This window comes from Papio anubis, chromosome 1, assembly GCF_008728515.1.
Source record: "Papio anubis isolate 15944 chromosome 1, Panubis1.0, whole genome shotgun sequence".
NCBI classification, from domain to species: Eukaryota; Metazoa; Chordata; class Mammalia; order Primates; family Cercopithecidae; genus Papio; species Papio anubis.
The window spans coordinates 35,467,198-35,481,832 of record NC_044976.1 but is presented as its reverse complement, the minus strand read 5'-3'; the positions used below and the strand labels follow the sequence as shown (position 1 = coordinate 35,481,832).

The window sequence follows — 14,635 nt, the reverse complement described above, 5'->3', positions numbered from 1 at the left end:
GATGCAATTTGTGCTCAGTAAGAGGAGTCCTTCCCCCTGACTGTGTGCAGACTTAGAGGTCCTGCAGTTTCCTTGCTGGCTAGTCCATGGGCGTATTCTCTTAGCTGGTTCAATACTCCCCCTGCATTTTTGTACTGCTTGTCTCCCTACAGCCTACTGCAGTTCAGGAACCACAGACAAATTCATTGCCTCTTTGTCTCCCTTGCTCTTCTAGAACCAGCTGTAACAGGAGGAGTTTTTTTTTAAATTTATTTTTGAGATGGGATCTCAGTCTGTCACACGGGTTGGAGTGCAGTGGCATGATCTTGGCTCTCTGCAACCTCCACCTCCCAAGCTCAAATGATCCTCCCACCTCAGCCTCCTGAGTAGCTGGGACCACAGGCACACGTCACCACACCCGACCAATTTTTTTTCTTTTTTTTTCTTTTTTTTTTTTTTTATGGAGACAGGGTTTCTCCATGTTGCCCATACTTGTCTTGAACTCCTGAGCTCAGGCAATCTACCTGCCTCAGCCTCCCAAAGTGCTGGGATTATAGGTGTGAGCCACCGCGCCCAGCCTTAGGAGGAGGTTTAAATTGGGAAACCTGATACAAATGCTGTCCTGTCTTGACAAGGAGTCGCTTCAGCACCCAGGCCTTGAAGACCTGTTCCCCAAAAACCTATGTGCCATGCAGTGCATCCTACAGAGAAGGAGCAGGAGGAGGTGGAGCAGATTGGAGCACTTCATTCATGCATTCAGTCACTCAGTCAATAGATAAATGTTGAGCACCCTTGCTTGCCAGGCACTGCTATAGGTGCTGGAGAAGCAGGAGACAGGAAGACAGACAAAGCTCCTGTCTTCGTGGACTAATAGTGTCATTAAAGGGCAGGGGGGAGGGGCAGACAAAAAACCAAATAAAGGTAGAGGGGAAGAAGCCAGGGAGGAAGATGGGGACAGGGTGTTGCTCCAGGCAGCATAGTACAGTGGTTAAAGACCTGAACTCTGAAGCCAGAATACCTATGTTCAAACCTGAACCCTGGCTGTGTGGCCCTGGGCAAGTTCCCAGCTCTGTGCCTCCATTTTCTCACCCCCCAGCTTTCATAAAGTACCTGTGCAGTGCCTGGCACCGAGTGAGTGCTTCCCATTAGGTGAGGTGACCCAGGGAGTCATCTGAAGAGGCGATATTCAAGGTTGAATAGGAGCCAGCCAGGGGCAGATCAGGAGAAAGGGAAACAGCATGTGCAAAGGGTCTGAAGCTTCTTGGGGCATCGAAAGAAGGCCCAGGTGGCCGGTGAGGGACAGTGGAAGAAGAGGAGGCTGGAGATTCAGGAGGAGCTGTTGGGTGGTTAGCTTAGAGGTCACTGTCAGTGGTTTGAATTATAAACTAAAACCAGTTAGGCACCACTGAAGAGTCATAAGTGGCGACACCATCTGATTTGCTTTTCCAGGCTCCTGTGTGCCATGCTGGGGTGGCTTGCAGGGAGGCAGGAGGAGGGGGCAGCCAAGGACTAGAGTCTCAACCCTAAGCTTGGCTCTGAGTCAAGCCCATAAACCCAGCCTGGCACGCTGGCCAATAAAGGTAGTGGGAGAAGTGCCTCCCCACTGTTCCAGAATCTTCTTAATCCACCAGATCCTTGAAGGGAGAAGCAAAGAAGCCTGGAGGGGAGCTTTTGAGGGATGTTATTTTGCATCTTAATTGCATGCTAAGTAGGCCCGTGGGCAGGGCCAGCTGCAGAGCATTAGCTGCCACCAAACTCTGGTGACTCAGGCCACAGAGCCTTAAAATATTTATTTTTCGCTGCATTTGGAATTCAGCATCTGCGCGGGAGCCGCCGGCGGGAAGCGGAAGTGGGAACCTGTTGGTAACAGCAATCTGGAGACAATGCAGGGCTGCACAGGTCCCGCTTCCTAAGCAGCCAGCATCGCTCCTCTGCGGGGGCTGCTGCCTGTGCCTTGCTGGCTTGCTGGGCTCTCCCAGGTACCTCTGGCACAGCGTGGCTTCCTCCATTACAAATTGATTTTCCGCTTTACAGCCTAGGCCTAGAGTTTGCAACCTGAATCTCACACTCCTTTTGGGTCCGTTTGAGGAAACATTCTCGCTTTGAGTCCTGAGCACACGAGGATGTGCGTGGGTATACTCAGGGAGCGCATGTGTACGGCTGCATTGCCAGAACTGTCAGCCTTTTCCCAGGGGTGGGTGCCTGTGTAGGGGAGGTGGGGGCAGCAAGGGTGCCCAGGAGCAGAGTGGTTTAGGTGTTGGGCGTGTTGCTGTTTACTCCCACCACTTATCAGCACTAGGTGTATCTCTCTGCCCTTCATCTGAAAAATGGGACTAAAGCTCATGAGCTTAAATGAGGTCATTCATGCCGAGCTCCTGGCCTAGCGAGCACCTGGCTTAGTGCTTGGCTGGTTCTGAGTCTCCCTGAAGGATGGGTGTTGTTATGATTGGTTCCTCTGTGGGGCATGGACTCTGCTCAGGGCCTGGCTCTCTTAGGACATGAGGGGAAGCTGGCCGTGGGCTCTTGGGCACCCGGAGACTGGGGAGGAGGGGCTCAGGCTGGGGAGGAGGCCCAGGGAAGTGGGAGGACATGCAGCATCACCCGCTCCTCACAGGCCTGGCTGCTGGCGGGGGCAGTGGTAGGGGAACTGAAATGTTGGATGACTGTGATCCAGCTCTTTTATTTTGGAGAGTCTGCTGAGGCTGGAGCTGGGCTGGATTACCATGAAGTGCTCCTGATTTGCACAGAGAGATAAGGAGCTCATCATCACCGAGAGAGGGAGGGACTGCTGTTCCTGAGCAGCTGCTGCACCGGTCCTAGGTGAGCCAGGATCTCTGGCTGGGGGTGGGGAGCTGAGCTCCACCTGCCTCGGTGGCCCTTAATACCTCGCCATGGCAGGAGGTGGCAGGGAGGAACAGACTCTCCCAGGCAGAGGGGCTTGGGGGAGACACATGGACATAAAGAAGCCCAAACTTGTATTTATGAAAACTGGATTAGCCATTGAGCTTTGTGAATGCCTATCCCTGCCCAAGGGAGGCACAGCTGTACACTGGAAGCTGGGGACCGTCATTTCTTTATCTCCTCTCCCCACTGCCTCCAGCTCAGATGCCTTTAATCACTGGGGCTTGCTCAGCTGGGGGCCTGGGCTCTGACTGCTGGAAAGACACAGAAGAGCTGGGGCAGAACCTTCTGGAGAAGCATCCACAGGGGTCTGTGCCGTCCTGGCTTCAGGAGGCTTTTAGAGAGAGGCCTCTGCCCAATGCCCCCTTTCCTGCCCCTGAGCCTTGGCCTTGGGAAGTTGACCAATCCTGAACAGAAGGGAGAAGTTGCTGAACTTTCTCATTGTTAGATGGAAGTCCAGTGGGCAGCAAAGAGGTCTAGGGGACTTCATTCTGGTGGGGCAAATTTCTCATATCCAAGCAAGGAACGGTTTCACAGACATTGTCTTATGGGCTTCTCACAGTCATCCTGAGAAGAAGGAATCATCATCCACATTCTACAGAGAAAGACACTGAGGCACAGAGAGGGCAGTAGTAGAAGGAGCAAGCTAGGACGGGAATGCTGGTCTTCAGACATGGAGTCCGAGTGCTGCCCCATCAGGCTGTGGATTGGCCTTGGGGGCTGCTGGACCAGGCTTTATGCTCCTGCCTGAGGCTATAGCCTCAAGGAGAGGAGGCACCTCTAGGTGGTCAGAGTGGGGTCTCCCTTGGCTGCAAGAAGGACGGCTCTGTAGGGTTGATGGTCCTGGAACTGAGAGACTGTACAGCAAGGGGGCTCATGGAGCTCATGGGAGTTGCCCCCCTGCAGATCAGTTCTGCACTCTTGTGGGTGCTACAGAGTAGGCAAGGGTGGGGAGAGTGCAGAGAGGGAAGAGCACTGGATTAGTCTTGGGTCCTGGGCAGTAATCCAACCTCCACTCATTCCACAAACATTTATTGAATGCCTTAATATCATCCCTCTCAATCCTCTCACAACAGCTTTGTGAAGCAGACACCCTTTCTGTATTTCATTAATTATTTGATGTACTTTTAGAAATAAATGGTCAACATCTTACTATTGATGGGGTTATAACTGATAGCATTTTTCTTTCTTAGTGGTTCATACAATAGACCACATGGTTTTACAGCCAGTGGACAGTTCCGTGAAATATATAACTACCCCAATTTAAAAAAATGGAAATAATAATCATGATAACAGTATTAGTAGATAATATTTGTTAACTGTTGACCATATGCCAGGCACTAGATTCAGAACTTTGTCATTATTGTGATTGTTATTCCCATTTTGCAGATAGAAGGCTGACACTAGTCTATAACCACACCACCCTGCATGTACCTGATCCTGCCTGATCTTGGAAGCTAAGAGTTAGGGTCAGGACTGGTTAGTACTTGGATGGGAGAAAACTGAGGGTGAAGAGGTTGCTCAAGGTCACACAGCACAAATGGTGGAGCAGGGGTTGGAACCCAGTCTGGCTGACTCCATCTCCTTGGGCTCTGGACCCCTGGAGGATGCCACCTTCCAGCTGCTCTGGGCTAGGCCTGTGCTGGGTCCTGGGGAAGGAGCCATGAGCCAGGCACAGGAGGTCCTCTCCTGCTCAGACCTGAAGCAAAGTGTTGTGGGTAGGGTGGCAATGGGGCTGAGACCACTGGAGGCCTTGAGGAGCTGCTGATGAGGATGGGACTAGGGAAGGTGGGTGGAGAGGGTGCCAGGAAAAGTCTGAGAATGTGGAGGGAGGCTCTTTACAAATGACCTCCACATTTTCCTCCCCTGTCTCTTTCTTTGCCACTGTTTCTTGTATACCACCATCTTCTCCAGGCTAGGAGGAAAGACAGTATGTCCACCCAAGGTGGACCCAGAAATCATGGGACTCTGTGTGCCTCCACTGGCTCTCACTAGGGACTGACTGAAGCTTCAAAATCCAATAAAGCCAAGCCCCTGAACAGGAGGGCTGTGGACAGGAGGTTAAGGGGCCGATGTGGAGTCTCACAGTCTGTGATTGGAAGGCCAGTTGGCTTCTGGAGTGTTGGGCTCCAGAGAGGGGGAGGGTTCTTGGTAGACAGAAACATGGGCTTTGGAGTCAGATGAACTTTGGTTGTAATGTGGGCTCCTCCACTTACTCACTGTGTGGCCCAGACAATCTTAATAACTTCACTGAGCCTTGATTTCCTTATCCACAAACTGAGAATAATAATTGTTTTAGTTACCTATTGCTGAGTAACAAATATACCCAAAGTTTAGTAGCTGAAAGCAATACACATTGATTATCTCACAGTTTCTATGAGTCAGGGATCTGGACACAGCTTGAATGGATCCTCTACTCAGGCTGTCTCACAGGACTGCAGTCAAAGTGTCACTGGGGCTGTAGTCTTATCTGAAGGCTCCACTGGGGAAGGATCTGCTTCCAAACTCATGCACGTGTTATTGGCAGGATTCAGTTCCTCAAGGGCTGTTGGACTAAGGGTCTCAGTCTCCTGCCTGGAGGTTGACCTCAGTTCTTGCCACATGGGCCTCTCCAACTTGTTTCATCAGAGTAAGTACATGAAGAGCCAGAGAGAGAGACAGATAGACTGGCAGACACACAATACACACCTACAGAGAGACAGAGAGAGAGAGAGAGAGAGAGAGAGAAGAGCAAACAAAACTGAAGTTACAGTTGTTTATAACCTACTCTTGGAAGTGGCATCCCATCCACTTTGCCATATTCTTTTCTTTAGAAGCAAGTCACTAGGTCTGCATCATCGGGAGCCATGTCAGAATGCAATAATATTTATTTTGTGGGTAAGTCATGGAGATTAAATGAGATACTAGGTGTGAGTACTTAGCATGGTGCCTAAGTTAAGTTGGGCTATATGCTGAACAAATGGACTATTGTTATTGCTGATGTTGTTATTCTCAGAGCAAGGCTGGGCTGGGGCTGAGATAGGACAGAATCCAACAACTAGCCTCAGTTTCCACTGGCCTGACATCACGAGAGCATCATGGGCTATAACAGCCCCACCCAACTCCATCTCCGTTTAGTCAAATCCTGCCCATTTCCCTGGGTTCACTTGGTTGTCTTCTACTCTAGGAAGCTTTTCCCCAACTGGATGATATGAGCTGTGTTTCTCTGAATGACCCCTCTTTGTTCACAGGGAAGGGAACCCCTACCCCAGGCTGGGCTAACTCTCATGAGGACACCACTAACATTGTCTGTGTTTCATTTACCTTAGACAGGCAGGTCTACAATGTTTGAAGTTTACAGATTTCTTGGATATAGCAGTGAAAGGTTTGCATTTTTTATCTGTAAGGAAAAATTGTGAAGTTTACATCATTGCAAAATAAACAGAACTGTGACTTCTGTTTCACAATTGGCATAGTTCTTTTGTGTGCTTTTGACAGTTCTAGCATGTTACTGACAGTTACAAGATTTTTCTCTCCCTCTGGAAAATGGGGGAGGGGTCACGTGACACCTTCCCACTCTGAATGCCATGCTTATGTTAAAGATGCAGAAACTATGACTCAGGGCGGTTAGGTGACTGGCCCAAGATCACAAAATGGTTGAAGCAGGAACTGAGGTCAGTTATCTGATCCCAAGACTCATGGTCTTTGTATTATATTCATTCATTCATTCATTCATTCATTCATTCAATAAATATTTTGTAGTCCTTGCTACTTGCTAGCCTTTGTGCCAGGTACTAGGGATTGAGTGATGCATGAGCAGGTCTTTGTCCCAGCCCTAAAGAGCTTTTACATTCCCTTTCTCCCCTGACTCCCACTGGATTACAACTTTGTCCAAATAGAAACCCACTTTCTCAGTATTCCTGCTTTTTGTGTCTGTCTACTATGGGGCTTTGAATTTGAATTGGGGACTGTATTTCAGGAGGGGGTTCTATCAGTCATTGGTGTGGGTGGAAATGTAGCAGGAAATGGCCTTAAAGTCCCAAGAGAGAAGGATCTGATAAGATACAGAAGTTAGATGGAAGGTGGTCAAACAGAAGCCCCCATGGAAAATGGAGAATGAGATCTACAGATTAAAGTAACTGATTGGCTTTTAACAGCAGATTCTTCTCCACCTCCCTTGCTAGCCCCAGACCGCTTTCCTGTCCCATGCATGGCACTTCAGGAGTTAAACCCAAGCCACTGCCTTCCTGACCAGTGAGCCAGGTGATGGGATTGCAGTTAATAGTAATTTGAACAAGTTTGGTCAACTAGAAATACATAAGGAGATTGAAACATGAAAATGCCCTCGGAATTTATACAATTGATATATTGTAGCTCAGCCAGCTGTTAACTCCATTGTATGAGAGATGGCAGAAATAATTTGCAATGAACCTGACATTTGTTTACTGAACCTTTGCAAAGGAGAACATGGAGGAGTGGGAGGTGTCACTATGAATACCTCCCCCGACTGCTGTCATCTCCCCCAACCCCCTAGCAATCCCTCAGCCAATTATGAATCACTGCTCAGCAGCACATTTGTGTGCCAGGCATTCTACTAGGCACTGGGCATGCGGCAGTGAACAAGAGGGATAGAGTTCCTGTCTTCCTAGAGTTTACTTTCTGGTGAGAGAGACAGACAGTAACAGATAAACATATGAGTAATAGAGCTATGGAGAAAAGGAGGCAGGGTAATGGAACTGAAAAAGATGGGGGAGGTTCCAGGGGTGGGGAGCAGAGGACTTCAGGATGGGTAACTGGGGTCTTATGTAACTCCGGAGGTGTGTGCCCAGCTCTCTGCTCTACCACTTCTTCTTCTGTTACTAGCTGTGTGTCTTTGGGAAAGTAACTTAACCTCTCTGAACTTCAGGTGCTTCATCTGTAAAGTGGAAATACTAATACCTGTCACAGGATTATTTGAGAGAAAATGTATCAAAGCTCATTGTCAGCTGTAAAGCGTTCTATTTATGTGAGTTGTTAAGATGGAATTACAGTGCAAGGTCACCCATTCGTTTATTAAATTTCTTTCTTTCCTTCACCAAACATCTATCAAGTGCCCTCTACGTGTGTTAAGGGGCACCCTGTTCCTGATTTGTTATTTGGCCCAAGCATGAAAAGTCTGGCCTTGTTAAGAATGGACTGGAATAGTTAAACAACATTTTACCAGGGGCTTGAGGATGACAACAGGAACAAACACAGTGCTACTTGTACATTATGTGTAAATGAAGATGCTCACATGTCTGTGTCCCTGGGGGTGCACATATTTGTGTGTCTGTGTATGCATGTAGGGGTGTATGTGTGTTAGGGGATCGTGCTTTATCCCCACGGGGAAGGAAGGTGGCTTTGCCCTACTTGGGTTTGAAATATTTCCAAATTTCTTACACACCATCACCCCACGGCAGGGGACATCACAGGGGCTGCTGTTCCCATTTGGCAGATGAGGACATGAGGCTGTGCAGAATCTCTGGATTAGAGAAGCCAGCGCCACACAGTGCACAGCTCCTGCCCAGTCTATGTCACAGGGCATCCTCTGTCTGCCCCTCAACCTTCTGGGCCTCCAAAGACCCCATAGATTCTACTTTCTCTGAGGTGGGTGGGGGCCAGGCATGGCAGGAGGTTGGTGTGGCTTTTCCTCCATTAGAGTGCCTGCCTTTCCTGGCCTCAGTCCCGGGCACATACAGCCCACCACAGGGCAGCATGGCCCTTAGCCTAGGCCCATGGAAAGAGCTTGCAGTCAGACCCTGGCAGGGACCATGGGAGGGTCTTTTGAGCTCTTCAAGCATCAGTTTTCTCATCTTGAATGTGTCCATAAACTGCCCATGACTTGTAGGGCCATTGTTAGGAATAAAGATGATGATGTGAAGCTACCTCATGGGCCCGGCCTCTAGCAGATGTTCAGAGAATACACATTCAAATCTCCCCAAAATACGGCCACCCATTCCTGGTCTAAGGGCCTTTTGGTTCTGATTTCGACGTTCCAGGACAACAACCCAGTCCTAAACACTGGCCCAGGAGGGTATGGCCCCAGCACGTCTGCACAGTTCTTGCCAGGCTCCTCTTTCCTGGGGCAGGGCCATGCCCCGTCCTGGGCACCTGGCAACTGGCTGGGCCCCTGACTGTATTCAGCTGGGGCTGCCTTGACCACTGACACTCTGACTTGCCCATCCAGCTCTGAGTGTTGCTTCTGCCCAGACATGCTGCTTTCACTGCCTCTAACCCCCAGCCGACTTTCCGGTGGGCAGGAATCCTGGGGATATGGCTGACTGCTTTGTGTTCTCCTTTATAAAAATTCAGTAAACAAATATAAGGTTGCTTGCAAATTATTTCCACCTCTGTGTGGGTCTTTCTGGTTGTCCGATCCCTTGGCACTCTGTTTCAGTTGCTAATACCCTCCACAGAGAAGCCAGCCCTTGGCTCAGTGTTGTCCACTTCATGCCTGTCCTCCGCTGGTCCACCAGGCTTCCAGCAATAGGATTCCGAGATATCAGGACAAAAGCTTCTACCCACCCTTACTTGTTTTGTTCGCTGTAGTCACACAAAATAAACACCATCCCTCTTTACCTGTGACATCCCTCTGGGCAGTGTTTCTCAGCCTTGGCTGTGCATTAGAATCACTTGAGGGGCCTTTAAAAATATTAATATTTGAGCCCCCCACAGATGAATGGAATAAAAATTTTGGGGGAGGAGGTCTGGCCATTAGTATTTCCTAAAGGTTCCCCAGATGATTCTAAGAAGCAGCCAGGGCCGAGAACCACTATTTTAGAGAATAAATGATCCTTAGCTTTGCCACACTCATCCTCATCTCCTGCTGAATTCTCCCAGGAGCTACCTGCAACCATCATAGAATTCAGTTTTCAGGTCTCTCATCATTCTAGTCACTGTCCACTTCATGTACTCCCTCAGGTTAATGCAACTGGGAAATGTGACTTTCCATGAACTGGACTATCTAGGACAAGACGATAACCTCCTTTACTCATGGTATTATACCTCTATTAATATGACCACAAATCAAACGAGCCCTTTCTATCTATACCCCACTCTTAACTTACTTAAGGCCAACCAGCCTCTTCCCTTCAATAGCTCCTTCTCCATTTTCCTACTCTGTTTCCACCAACATAAGAAAGCCTGTTCAAGTAGGTTATAAGGTTAATTCCACAAACACATGCAATTCCGGGAAAACCTTTTAGGACTCACTGTAACTTTCCACAAGGTTCAGAGTGGTCATTGGCTCTCTATCTGTTTCAACAGGTCCATTCTGAGGTTGGCTCCATCCATCGCCCCTGATTTGAGATGCTCATAACAGGTATCTAACTCCTATACATTTGATACCTGCTCTTCTTAAACTTAAATAACAGTTTCCATTAAAAAAGCATTAGCATGACGCTCCCGTAATTAATCTTCTCTAGAGAACTAATAGTTCGAAAGGCATGCAGTGGAGTAAGGGCATCATACACCACTAAGCTCATTTATCCTAATTGATTTATGTAAGAATTGCTGGGGCAGCTCGCCGTGTGCCTGTTGACCTGTGGCGGGGCCCCATGGGTGCCTGGAATTGGGGAAAAGGAGCAGGGTGGATGGATGGAACCAGAGCCAGCTGGGGCTGGCTTCATCCTGGTCACAAGGCAGCAAATAACATAATGGGTTGGCCTCAGAGGCGGGCCAGACCGGGAAGCTTTTAGAGACTCTCAGCAGCCCTCGTAGCGCACCCAGATTACACACACAGCTATTTCACATCATTAAACCTCCCTATTTTGTCCCCGGGTGCTGCACGCTCTCTCTGCATCAGGCTGGGCTTCAAAGTAGATGCTTTGCCAAAGCAGGTGTAGCCACTGTGGCAGGCTGACCCTGGGGCACCGGGACACATTTGCTGGCTGTTTGTTTGTTTGCTTGCTGGTCTCCCAGCCCTGGAGCTGGGGCTGATGTGCTGGGGAAGTGCATCTGATCAGCCTCAACCTGCCTGTTTAAATTTCCACTGCTGTCGGTGCTGGGGCTGGAGAGTGGGCATCACTGGGCTCCTGGATCCTTGGAGGCCACTGTGGTAATGATCTCCTTGCTCTCCCCTCCAGCTCCAAACCCACCCTTTCTCAGTCTGCTTGCCAGTAGCTGGGCACTGAGAATTATCCTCTAGTGGAAGACAATCCTGGGCTTTGTTTGACGCTGAAGCTATTTTCCTTCCAAAGCAGGAAGCAGAACATCAGTGAGGCAGCTCAGAGCCCCAGGGGACAGACCCCTGTGCTAGATGATACCCTCTCTGGCCTCTGGCTCTCTTCTGGTGGGTGCCCTGCACTAATGCTGATCCTTGGTCAGGCTCATCTGCTCTATCTGATAAGCTCCCGTCTGGAGCTTTTCCTGATGTCCAATCCACAGTGTGTGCTTGATCCTCCCCCTGAACCTATCTCCAGGTGGTGTCTGTGCCCTGCTTCCTCTGTCTTCAGGCTCTAGCCCATCCTGGTCTCCATTTTGCCAGATTCTATCCTTCCTAGCTCCTGCCTGGACCAGCCTCCAGACAGGCACAGGCTGGGTGGACTCCTGGACTGCAATCTCCACTGCCAGCCCGTCTTATTGCCTTGGTTTATGTGCTGCCTTCTGCATGGATTTCCCAGTTGTGTCCCCCAGGTCCTAGCTGGAGGTAGAGTCCTGCCCAGCATACCAGCCCATCTGTCTGGAACTCTCATGTGCCCAGTTCCCATCCAGCTTTTGCCAGCTTTGTCCTCTCTTCCAGGCCAAACGAATCCTGTTCTCTGTGTCCCTGGCCAAACCTGACACACGACAAGAAATTATTATGTTGCCATCCTCTGCTCCATGTGCCTGTCCAGTAGATCTGACAGAACCGTGGATATTGGATCAAGGCCACCCCTCCTGGAACCTAAAAATACTGGATCCAGTTTTTGCTCTTCCCCCACCTTTTCCTGATCTTGTCCTAAATTATAGGAAGGCTGCAGAATGAGGGACATCTGCAAACTCAGTGGCTCATGCCTGTGTGACCCTGGGCAATTCCCTTTCTTTCTTTCAGTTTCCGTTTCTTTATCTGAGAGATGAGAGGGTTGGAAATAATGATTCCCAGGGGTCCTTTTACCTTTGAAATATAATGGAAAACAAGAGACCCTGAAGACAAAGGGTATTAATACGGTGGTCAAATCAAGCTGGATCTTCTCTCCCCTCTGCCGGGGGCCTCCACATCATGCAGGACTTGGCAGTGGATTTGCAGAAGACTCGGCACAAGGGCCCTGGGCTCTCACCTTTAGAAAATGGTGCAATTTAATGGTAATGCAATTACAGATGTGCTGAGATTGAAACAGCCCATCTTATCTCAAACTCATCTTCCCCACCAAGTATCGGGGCAGGTGCTGATCCCTAATAGCTGCTGAAATGAATTCACTAGGCAGCTGGGAGCTCCTAGGGAGGGGAGCTGTGTGCAGAGAAAGAGAGGATGGGAGGAGGAGGAGAGATGGAGAGAAGGAGGATGGGAGCAGGGAGGGAGTGAGAGAAAGAGAGAGGGAGAGAGATGAAGAGAGAGGGAAGGATGGAGGGAGGGGGATGGTAGGGAAAGAGGGAGAGAGGGAGGCAGAGGGGGAGAGAGAAAGAGAGAGAGAATGAGATGAAGCAGAGAGAGAAGGAGGGAGCCAGTGAGAGTGAGGGAGGAAAATAGAGGAAGGAGCAAATAGGGAGAGAGGAAGAGAGAGGGCAAAAGAGAAGGAGAAATGAAGAGATAAAAGATGGAAAGAATGAGAGAGACCACGAGGAAGACAGATGGAAGAAGGAAGCCAGGAAGGGAGGATGAGAGATGAAGTAGGCAAGGCAGGGGGTTCCTAAGAAGCTGGAGATCATGGGAGAAGAGAGTAAAGTGGGGAGAGAAGAGGGACAGAAAGATAAAATGAAGGGAGAAGATGAAGGAGGGGGTGAGAGAGGGAGCATGTGCAAATGTGAGCACTATGAAGGGAAGAGGGGAGAAGAGAGAGGAAGAAGGGAAAGAGATTGAGAGAGTGCCAAGGAGAAAGGAGGCGGTATGGAAGGAAGGAAGAGCCAAAAAAGAAGGAAAGGGAGGTAGAGAGGGAGGGGAGGGGAGGAGCAAGGGCGGGGGAGAGAGGGAAGGAGGGTAAGGGTGCGGGGGAGGGGGGCGGGAAGGGAGAAGGGGGGTCAGGGAGCGGGAGAGGGGGGCGGTCGACCTGATGATTCAACAGAGAGAAATTGAGTGAGAGGAAGGGTGAAAAAAGGGGACAGAGAAGGGTCTGTGTTTCCTAAATACTGAGCTTCTCAGACCCACTAGAGCCTCTGTGCCATCCTGAGGACAAGTTCAAACAAAAAAGAAAACAACAACAACAACAACAACAAAGAAAGCCATGAAGTGGCTGGTAGGAATGAGCCCCTCACGACGAAAGCAGATGACAGACAGGGCAAGAACGGGAGAAGGCACTTGAAGAAGTGGACCCAGAACTAGAGAGAGGATTGGGAGCTCTGGAAAGAAGGAAAATGTAATGATCCAAGACCCTAGAATAGGCACAGCTCCCCAAACAGTCAGCCAGTTCCATTAGCCAGCGTTCATTCGTACTGCCAAGCAATCCTGGGATAGCTTGGGTTCAGCACCACGGACAGCCTCCGTCACCCCCCCCCCCCCCCCCCCCGCCACCACCGCAGAGACTGATCTCTCCTGCAGCTCCCTCCCACGTGGGCCCCTGGCTTCTCCTGAAAATGGCTCCTTTGGGCGGCTGGCATGCAGGCCTGTGAGCTGCTGAAATAGATCAATTATTTTTCAGAACATGGTTTTGATCCCGATGTTACTTCACTGGATCACTGAGTGGAAAGGGCTCGCAGAGAAAATGGCATTTTTTATAACCCTGGCAAAATGCTCCCGCACTGATGAGATGAGCCACCCAGCGAGCGCGCGCGCGCACATATGATACATAACTAACCAGAAGCATAATCTTCTAAATTGAAAGCCATAATGTTTGCTGTTGGAGCTAAATATTAACAGGGCGTTGTCTCCCAATGACCCTCGGGAGGCAGCTGGCTTAGCGGGAGGCTGTCGTCATATTCAAGCAATTTGATTAAATTCTTTTCTGCCATCAGAATTAAGAAATGAATAGTTTTATGAGAGCCGTGCCACAGAGGACAGGAAAATAAAATGCCCAGGCAAGAGAGCGGGGCCAGGTGCTTGCCAGTACCTGTCTTGTTGTTCTGGAGGGAGTGATACCACCCTTCCAGGATGGGGCTAGCTCAGGACTGCAGATGGACCATTGGGTGATAGACACTCTCTCCTCCCTCCAGGCATCCCTGCCAACCTGTCTTTGAAGCCTTTTCCCAGTTCACCTGAGAGACCAGTAGATACACATGTTCCTTTTCAGGAAACCTCTCGATTATTCATACAGGAGGCAGTAAAATATAGGGGCTTAAGTCATGGCCTCTGGAGCTAGACTATCTGGGTTCAAACCCTGGCTCTGCTTCTCAGCAGCTGTGTGATCTCAGGCAAGGCACTTAACCTCTCTGTGCTTAAGTTTCTTTGGCTACAAAGTAAGTTTATAGTAGTATCTACTTTGCAGAGTTGTTGTGAGGATTTAATGAGCACTAAAATCCTTAGAATAGGGCTTAGTGTATAGTAAGCACTATATAAGCATTACTACTATCTGATTTAGGTTGAACTGTATAAAATAGCTGTTTTGCAGGTAAAAAGAATCAGATATTAACATCTTAATATGAAGTTTACATAGTAAGATTTTTAGCAGCTGTGGCTACTTTCCTGCCC

At 49.4% G+C, this 14,635-nt stretch overlaps 1 long non-coding RNA gene across 7 annotated transcripts in view; it reads left to right on the top strand.

Annotated features, from left to right (window-relative positions):
• LOC103883641 overlaps positions 1-14,635 on the top strand; it is a 229,278-nt gene that overhangs the window by 205,837 nt on the left and 8,806 nt on the right. For 6 of the 7 annotated variants that reach the window (XR_002522624.2, XR_002522618.2, XR_002522625.2 and 3 more), the window contains one exon: positions 10,144-12,159. This is a non-coding gene — a long non-coding RNA (uncharacterized LOC103883641). The remainder of the gene's footprint in view (positions 1-10,143; positions 12,160-14,635) is intronic. The other variant, XR_002522620.2, reaches the window with a different exon arrangement.